The sequence below is a fragment of the Mus caroli genome, chromosome 9 (assembly GCF_900094665.2).
Source record: "Mus caroli chromosome 9, CAROLI_EIJ_v1.1, whole genome shotgun sequence".
Classification (NCBI taxonomy): domain Eukaryota; kingdom Metazoa; phylum Chordata; class Mammalia; order Rodentia; family Muridae; genus Mus; species Mus caroli.
The window spans coordinates 57953646-57963944 of record NC_034578.1 but is presented as its reverse complement, the minus strand read 5'-3'; positions in this window follow the sequence as shown (position 1 = coordinate 57963944).

The window sequence follows — 10299 nt, the reverse complement described above, 5'->3', positions numbered from 1 at the left end:
AAAGAATGGGAATGGGAGGGTAGGGAAGTGGGGGGCGGTATGGGGGACTTTTGGGATAGCATTGGAAATGTAATTGAGGAAAATATGTAATAAAAAAAAAAACAGAAAAAAAAAAACCCAAACCAAAACAACAACAACAACAACAAAAAACAAGAACAAAAAATAAACAAAAACCCACCACATGGCACATCATTATCTACAATCAGCCTAATAAGCAACAGAATACCAGAAGTTATTTCTTCTATGTACTTATAACTTAGGAACACCAGTCTACCCTTCTGCCTCCCCTTCTCCCCTAAATCAGGTAAGACTGGCAACACATTTCATTTCCATAGTGCTGATATTTTTTTTAAAAAAGGAGAAAATGAAGCATGGGAAGAGAGAGCACATTCCACGTTAGACAGCCCGGGATTGTGGCTCTTGAGTTTGAAAGGTGATTTCAGATTCCTAATGAACAAAACCGTGTGGGGCAGCTGTTGCATCACAACTAAAAGACAGCAGGTCCTCAGCAATTGTCCGTGTAGCATTCTGAAATAAATGCCACGCAGAAATGGCTCTTCACACAGGGCAGGGAGCACCATAAGAGGCAATCTCAGCCATAAGAAATGTCTGTGTCGGGCATCCATCCTTTCCTACAGCAATGACAGGTTGGTCGCAGCTGATAGAGACTCAACAGGTAGAGTTAAGCAAATAGGTAGATAGTGACCCTGAGCGGGTGGGAACGATGATGGTTTGAAGGGAAGCTTGAACAGTCTCTTCAGCCATGTTAGTCTGGGCTGACCACTGAGCAGCAGAGGGAGGCTATAAAAAGGGAGTTCAAGTATAAGTCTGAAACTCATTGGTAAGGTGGTGTCGGAGACACAGATTTAGGATTCACAGACAGAACAGATGCGTGGACCTTAAAAGCATGGAAGCAGGAGACGTATTTTACAAAAGAAGAGGGCCTAGGACTATGATGCAGATACTCAATGTCCAGAAATCAAGAAGAGACAGGTAGCAGAAGAGCCTGGCAGGGAATGGCAGCAGACCAGTAAGGAGACAGCAGCCAAGAGGGGGTGGGCTTTCAAAGACCAAAGCTGCCAGATGTCTCTGAAAGGTCGGGAGTACAGGAAAGACTAGTAGCCAACAGGTTTCATACTGCAGGTGCTACCAATGGCCTTGGTAAAACAGTTCCCAAGAGTTGAGGGGAGGGAAGGCTAGTTAGAGTAGGTTTTAGGGAGAATGGAAGATGGTAGGGTAGAGACTGTGGTATGGAGGGAGCAGGGAAATGTGAGACTGTCTAGAGAGTGGTGACCCATCTGTGAGAAGCCCTCCCTTTGGAGGTAGGAGCTATTACTTTTATGCAGCTGGGAGAATGGGCCCGCAGGGGGCCCAACTGGTAAAACATCAGCTCTCATATATGAGTCAAGTCCTTAAGAAGGCAAGGAGGGATGTGAGCCGGTGGATAGAAGCTTGGGCATGGAATAGAGACATTCAGGGGAAATCTACAGGTACCAATGTGAGTGGGCTGGCACACAGAAGGAAGATGAGCCACTCTCATCATTGGGAACAGTGCTTAGGGAAGTTTGAAAAGAAATGGCTAGGTCTGATGTAGAGGCTAGGACATTTCAGACTTACAACCCCTGAATATCAGCAAGGTATGCATGGTCTCAGAAATAGCTTCTATTCTCCCTAAAGTGGAGATAATTCCCCGGCTGGTGTATTTCCAAGGGCAGTATATACCTGGCTCCCAACAGTTGAGCCACCAGGAGCACAGGTTATTTATGTTCAAAAGCTAGATGGAGACTGACCGAAACACTTGTGGACAACACAGTATGTTCCACCCTTCTGTGCCCCTTCACTACAAGCACTATAAGTAGCATTTATTAACATAACACTGTCAAGCACTGGGCTCAATTCTTTACAAGCATCACTTGAATACTCCCAGCAACTAACTAAGTGGGTAATGTATTCTATAATAATATCCCAGTTTTATTAAATGATGGACCTGAAGCTTACACTGCTAAATTATATCAACATTAGAGTTGTCCAGGAGAAGGATGGAGAGTTAGTAATTAAGAATCAAGCCATGCTCTTATGCACCAAGAGTGTAAATGGACATCAAGCCTCAACTGGACACTGTATTCGTGTCTGTAAATACTTTGTACATATATAAAACTGGAAAAACCAAGGTGTAAATGAAACAATTTATACATATGCATGATATGCCATAGAAAGCTATATCCAAACAGAAAGCCTGTGTTGAGAAAAAAAAAAAAAAAAGGAGACGCTGATGTCATCAGTCCTGTTGAAAGAAAGACTCAATGAGGAGGTGTACTTGTGAGTTGTTTAACAACAGGCTTTTTGTAACTGGGTGGGAAGGGACCTGACTCAGCTCAGCAGCTGCCAATTTCCAGGGTGTAAATACTTCCACCCTGGAGTTCAAACTATCACGTGACCTCAACCATTTCCCCCAACTTCTTGGAAACTTCTCTGTGAGGTAGCTCCAGCTCAGCACTAAAAGAGCCTGGGATGAGACCTGAGACCACAGGGATGTTTTCTGGGGTATCTAGTGAGAAGATGATGTGTTTGGGATTATAGAACCACTTTCCCCCATCACACACCATGAACCAAGTTAATGAAACAGAAAAGGGGACCCCAAGTATACATTATAGAGATTTGAATGTATCGCTGAGAAAAGGATTAGGCTTGATATGAAGTAGTATTCCAGTCCTGGTCTTTACTTTGCACAAAGCACTGAAAGGACTCAGTGAGTGAGACAACCGAGCAAGGTTCAGCATAGAGATTTTCAGAACAATTGCTTCCTGTGTGGAACATGTGTATGAAAAACATACGTGCATGCATGTGTGCGTTCGCATGTAAAGGTTTGGTATAGAGATTTTCAGAGTGATTGCTCCCTGTGTGAAACATGTATGTGCATGCATGTGTGTGTGCATGCACATGAATGTGCAAAGGTTCAGTATAGAGATTTTCAGGGTAATTGTCTTTTGTGTGAAACATGTCTGTGTGCATGTGTGTGAGTGCATGTGGTGTGTGTGTGTGTGTGTGTGTGTGTGTGAGACTTCAGGCCCATGTTCTTGAACAATAGCTGACACAGTTTCCCAGAGTAGGAGCCTGTCAATTTATCCAACCATGTAAGCCACTGAGGTTTCTGTATAAAAACAATTCACTCAAAGAGACTTAGCTTAATTCCATTTAAACAAAGGATTCATTGACCTTCTAGCTCCCGGTTTAGGAGCAGTAATGCTTACCAGAGAGGAGCACTCACAGAGGCACGGGTGACTGGGAGGTGAACCTTCAGAATGTGTCCTCCCTGTTTCCTTCATGATCATGTCGGAACAGGTAAGACTTAGATTCCGGGCTTAAGACAAGCCTTTTAGGTAGAGCTGGGTTTCCTTTTTAGATCTGTCCTCTAGAACTACTTCTTAATGTCAGCGACCCAGGCGTCACATGGATATTACAACTTGTTTGTTTGTTTGTTTATTTAGTGGGGGAGGGGTGGAGGGAGGGCTGTACCACGCTACAGTATACATGTAGAGGTCAGAGTACAGCCAAAGAGGTGCTGGCTCTTTCCTTCCGCCGTGTAGACCTCAGGGATTGAATGTGGGTCTCCAGGCTTTCAGCATGCTCCCTTACCCGATGAACTCTCTCATCAACCAAACCTACAATCCTTTGTCACTCAAACTAAAAACCTAGTCAATGGCGCCTCCAAATCAAGATTCTGGGTAAATATAAAAATTTTAAAAAGTGACATTACAAATAACATTCTTCAAAATAGAGAGAATTAGGCCATGTGAGAATTTATGACCAACAAAAAATGTATTCATGAGCTCATTAACTATTCACTGAATGCTTACACTGAGCCAAACGCTGTTTGGAATACTTGAAATCCGCCACTGTGTCCAAAGGAAAAGAGACTTTCCCAGGACCTTCTCATGCTCTTCACAATATCCCCCTCTTTATTGAGTCCCACCCTGGCCTGTTCTGTGTTCCCCATCCGGGCCACATCAGAGGCACCAAAGTAACATCTGTAGTACTGACATGCCTTCTTCCGACATGACACCTAAACACAATCAGTAGAACATAAACAATAGGCCATGCTAGTGCAACTGGGGCAGAATGAGCACTGAGGAGGCAGCCTGAGAGGTGCCAGGTGGGCAAGTGTGCAAAGCGGGCAGAGCCTGCCTGATAGGATACAGTATGGGCTTGGGACTTAACTTGGCAGGAGTCAGGGCTTTGTAAGGGGCCATGGTGACTAGATTAATGTGCTGGATAGTTTTCTGTCAACTTGACACAAGCTATAATCATTGTGGAAGAGGAAACCTCAATTGAGAAAATTCTCTCCCAGACTGACTTGGGGGCATTTTCTTGATTAACGATTGATGAGAGAGGGCCCAGCCTACTTAGCACAGTGACATCTCTAGATATATGGTCCTGAGTTGGATTAAGGGGCAGGGGGAGGGGGGAAGTAGTGGGCTGAGGGCTGGAGAGATATGACTCAGACGTTAAGAGCACCGACTGTTCTTCCAGAGGACCTGAGTTCAATTCCCGGCACCCACATGGTGGCTCACAACTGTCTGTAACTCCAGTTCCAAAGGATTCTGGATACACAAACCAGTCAAAGTTCCTACTGGCTGATGGGATACACAAGAGGCAATTATAAATCTAATAAAATTAATTATAAATCTTATGAGCCTAAGTGGATGGGGAAGATTCTGGGTGGAGCAGGTGGTAGAGAGGACCCGGGATGACTGGACATTCACATTTCCCATGTTTAGCAGCAGCCTGTTTAGCAGCAGGTTGGTGGCATGTCCATGTGACAGGCTAGATTTACTCATCCAGAGGCCAGATGAGGTCTGAGATGGAGTGGCACATTTGGACGCCATCAGCTTGTGGTTGATGCAAGACGTCATGATGTTACCAATAAAAACAATGTAAATCACCAAGGAAAAGACAAGAAACCTACAAAGGAGATAGAGAAATGAAAGGGGAGCACCAAGAGGGTGGGGTCCTGGAAACCAGGAGGAGCTGGACTCCTCCAACCTGGAAAGAGCTGTGGTCCATGTGGCTATCTGTGTGCTGGTTGAAGACTGACAACCAGGATAGCTTTGAGTGGATGGAGGTCATTGTCCACCTGGACCTCAAGCATGGTGGATACAAAAGGCCAGCTACACTTAACTTTCAGAGGAAATTCTGTAAGGATGGGAACTATATCAATAGGTGAGTTCTTTAAGAGATTCTACAGGAAAGGGGGCTGCAGAAGTGTGAGCAACGTTGCCGGTGAAGTTTTTCCAAGACAGAAGGTATTAGCAGAATGCCCGCAAGAGGATATTGTGTACATAGCTCTTTGTAAACACCCCCTTCGCAACTCTAGTATATTCTTTACATATCTCTACCTAGGAGGAGGCTCAGAGGTTTAGAGCACTTACAGGGAGTTCAGACTTGGTTCCCAGGGCTCATACCTGACAACTCACAACTGCTGCTGCATATTCCAGCAAGATTTTGCTGAAAGGACCCTGATATAGCTGTCTCTTGTGAGGCTATGCCAGGACCTGGCAAACACAGAAGTGGATGCTCACAGTCAGCTATTGGATGGAACACAGGGCCCCCAATGGAGGAGCTAGAGAAAGTATCCAAGGAGCTAAAGGGGTCTGCAACCCTATAGGTGGAACAACAATATGAACTAACCAGTACCCCAGGAGCTCGTGTCTCTAGCTGCATATGTATCAGAAGATGACCTAGTCGGCCATCATTGGAAAGAGAGGCCCCTTGGTCTTGAAAACTTTATATGCCTCAGTACAGGGGAATGCCAGGGCCAAGAAGTGGGAGTGGGTGGGTAGGGGGTCGGGGGAGAGGGTCTGGGAGACTTTTGGGGTAGCATTTGAAATGTAAATGAAGAAAATACCTAATTTTTAAAAAATTAAAAAAAAAAACAAATCAAAAAAAATTTTAGCTCTAGGGCATCTGACGTGCTCTTCTGGCCTCAGACACCTGTATGTGGTACACAGATGTAAACTCAGGCTCACAGCATGCACAAACACACACACACACTGAATAAACAAACATCTCCACCTGAATAAGCCCTGATAATATATAAATTCTTCAAGACAGAGATTTGGTTTTATTGAGTGTGATAGGCCAATCCGAAGCCTAATTCATTTTCTACCACAGAAAAATTCATTTTTCTACCACAGCTGAATAAATTACCAAAAATGTAATGATCCCAAATAACTCAACTCTATAAATCAGAAGTCTCACATAGGTTCACCCAGCCGAATTCAAGGCGTGACAAAGTGTTCAGCTTTCCCCAGTGTCTGAGAGTAGGCTCACATTCCTTAGCTTATGGTCCCTCCATCCTTGAAAACCAGCTCACGTCATGTCCCCCTCTGGTTCTGAACTCAATCATAAAGGTTCTTTGTTTCAAGGAAATATGATCAGATCCGGCCCACCTGGATTCTCTCTCCACATCCAACTCTTAAATTTAGTCACATTTTAAAAGGCTTTTTTTGTCACGCTCGGTCACTTCTTTCTAGGTGGGTCACCAATCTGCCTATCACATGCAATGACTGATACATAAATATGTTTGAAACACCAACCCTATATGGTTTTCATTATGACATTGACAAGTGTTTCCCTTTCTTTTATGGTTTTCACAGGAGGGAAGGGCATAAAGGCAGCACGCAGTAAACATCAGCTGAGCAGCTGAAGGCAAGCCTAGTCTTCCATGTGAGCTGCTGTAGCAGAAATCTCTGTCAGCTCAGCAGACAACGCCTGAACCAAATGGGGCTCCGTCTCCAGGAACACAGTCTATCTTCCATGTCTCTATCTTTAACATGTCTCCTCCCTCCAGCACCGTGAGTTCACACCATAAGCTATATGAAACTGTCTGTGACATCCCCAACAGAACAATGAATGTTTAATTTTTTAAATAATTTGAGGGTCAATGATTTGTCTCCAGGGGCAAAGGCGCTTGCCACTAATCTTGACTACCTGAGTTCAATCCCCAAGGCCTACACGATGGAAGAATAAAACTGGTGATCACAAGTTCTCCTCCTTCCCACACAAGCCTTGCACCAATCAGTAAATAAATGTAAAGACTTTAAAGATAACATAATCCAATAGGCCATACATGTATTTAATTTGGATATACAATTCATACATTGAAAAGCAAGTTGGCCTTTCTTTGGCTTTTGTATTGGGTGAGAAGGAACCATAATCTAACAGGGATGCTGTGTGTGCATTTTTATTTTTTTATTTAAATTAAAACAATGGAATTGTTCTTCTAAAAGCTTTTCTGTGCCTTTCTTTCTACTTAGAAATATCAGCATTTCAGTAGCTGCTTGGTGTGCCATTAATGGAGCCGCAGCAATGAACCAAACCTTCATTAAAAGGGCCTTGGATGGAGACGTTAGTGAGGTAGAGTTTTAAGCAGAGCGCACAGGGCTGGGCCTGGGTGTGGGCAAACAAATGGAGATGGCGGCCCAGAAATGTGTCACCAAAATGACTACTGGGAATCACCTGGGAGGAATTGGGGAAAAGCTCAGGTGCCAAAAGAGGGAATCCAAGCCCAGGAGAGCAGAAGGAACGGGCACCTGGAGAGCTGCCCCACCGCCTGTCCTACCCGGAGGCATTTGGCTCTCCTCGGATCACCTCCACTGGGGCAGGTGCTTCCTCTGTGGGCTCCGAGCCTCTGCAGCACATTCCAAGGCCTTTGCTCACATCCTCCAGCTCCCTCCCTTGTGTCTGAGCCTTTGCCTTTCTGAACTCTCTCTCCTCCCCACGCTCATGGGTCGCCTTGACTCTTGGGTGATCCTGACGCCCCCCCTCAACTTTCTTCACTCATTTTCTAGATCTCTCCTACAATGGCTAGCTACAGCTACCATAATGATAGTCTACAATTATGATGCTTAAGCAATAACTGTCTCCCAGACCAAAGGTCTGAACTTCAAGAGGTAACAAAACTGTGCTCCCTCTGCAAGTTTCAGAAGAGACTCCTCCAAGGTCTCTCGGAGCCAGTGCTGTTCCTCCGCCATTGTGTGCAGACACAGGCATCACTTGTCTCCAGCCTCTGCCAGGTCCCTCCTTGCCTGTCTTCTTCGGGAGGTTTCCAGTCTCTTTTCTAAACACACCCGCATGTCTCCTCACTAAGACACCAGTCAGAGTGAGCTGTGAACTCGCCATACACAAGTATGACCTCGCCCTAATTAGTTACATCCACAATGACCCTGTTTCCACACAAGGGCACATTCACAGGTTCCAAGGCTTAGATTCAAACATATTTCTCTTTGTGTGTTCGCGGGTGCATGGTGTGTGTGTGTGTGTGTGTGTGTGTGTGTGTGTGTGTGTGTGTTCATGTCTATGTATGTGTGTATGAGTGGGTGTATGAGCCTGGTTGTGAAGGCCAGATGACAACCTGTGTGTGGTTCCTGCAAAGCCTTCCTCTTTGTTTCTTGAGAGCTAAGATGGCCGATAAAGAACCCTAAGAATTATTCCACTCTGCCTCCCCTGTTCTGGGATTACAAGCACACCACTAATGATACCTGGCTCTTGTTTTTAAAACATGGGCTCTGGGGAACAAACTCTGTTCCTCGTGCTTGCAATGGAAGTACTTTATCAACTGAGCATCTTTTCAGGGGGCAGTTTATAGAAGGGACTAGTGGTTTACAAAGTAAAACAAGGCTCCCCTCAGAGTCTCCAAGACAATTCTTTGTGACAAGGGAAGAAAATATGGAATTGTCTGTTTCTACTTAATTAAATAATTAAGACGAGAAATGAATTCAGTTTTATTACTGTTTAGTGTGTGGATTGATACTGATGACCACCTCAATGTAGGCTGTTTGTTAGAGCCCTAGGGCACAAACCATGAAAAAAATGAGGTCTGGGAAGACACCAGGCTCTTCTACAAACACCAGAACTAGAATGTGAGTTTGCACTTTGTACTACAAAAAAATGTTAGTTTTTTTTTTTTTTTTTTTTATGTTGACAAACAGCAAGTCCTTGACCAAACCAATTAAAAGGCTGTAATCATGTTGGTTAAAAGTTATCTCACAGGATCTCAAGTGGAGGTGGGCTTCAAAGACTCTGAGGTATAAATATCAGCAGCAGAGGGGATGGCAAACCATAGGAGTGTGCACAGGCAGGCCCAGGAAGTGTGCAGAGGCACAGGAGCCTAGGACAGAGGCTTGAGAACAGCAGCGAGAGGAAGAGGGAAAAGCAACAACTCCGAGGTCAGGGAGGCCAAACAGCACTTAGTACTAAGCACAAGTGATCTGAACAGACGTCAACAGCAACATTCCACCTGTTAGACCTAGCTCTGTTCCTCCACATGGATGACAGCATGTCCCAGCCCATCCTCTGCTCGCTCTTCTTCTGTGAGAGAGCAAAGAAGCCCGAGGCACTTTTCACGGTATGGTTGCCGGTTTGCAGATTTGATTACAATTATTTGGGATATTTATTTATCCTATACCACTTTATTTGTTTGTTTATTTATTATTTATTTATTTATTGTATATGTACACTTGAAAGACACATACACACATGAGGAAGAGAGAGAGAGAGATTTGTGTGGAAGAGCACCCACACTCCTATAGGTAACCCCCCACCTATGCTCTGTAAGGAAGCCTGCTAAACTCATGAAGAAGTTAGAAGACAGCTACAGGACTCAGTTTTCTCTTTCTTCTACTAGGTGGGTTCCCAGGGATTGAACTCAGATCATGAGACTTGGCTGTGAGCTCCTTTTAACCTTGGAGCCATCTCACCAGTTCCTTTGCCTCTCTTACCTTGGTACTTAGATGTTTGAACTAGACAACAGACAGAGAAGAAATTGAATGTTATAACAACAAATTCTCTATCTGTCAAGTATTCAACTCACTGATGGGAGAGCCCAAGGATTAGCAAAAGGATATAGGTGTGCATAATGATGTTCAACAGAGAAGCCTAGAAGGACCCTGTGACCCTTAAAGGTTTTGCACACTGATTTACCTGACAGATGTTCTTCCTGCCCATCTGGGGCCAAGGGACCAGGACCAGTTCACCTGTCTCCCATGCTGCATGTTATCAGTTCCCTGCCCACTCCTGTGACTCAGGCCACAACCACTCCTCAATGGCATCATGGAGCTTTCCTTGGTCATTTTGACTTGTAGTGCTCTTTCTTCCCAGAAGTTTTTGTCACATGGAGTCTGCCACTTTCCTGACTCTTGGTACAGGATGGTGAGAACGGACCCCACAGTGGAACTGCTTGGGGAAGAACAGTCTCTCTCTCTCTCTCTCTCTCTCTCTCTCTCTCTCTCTCTCTCTCTC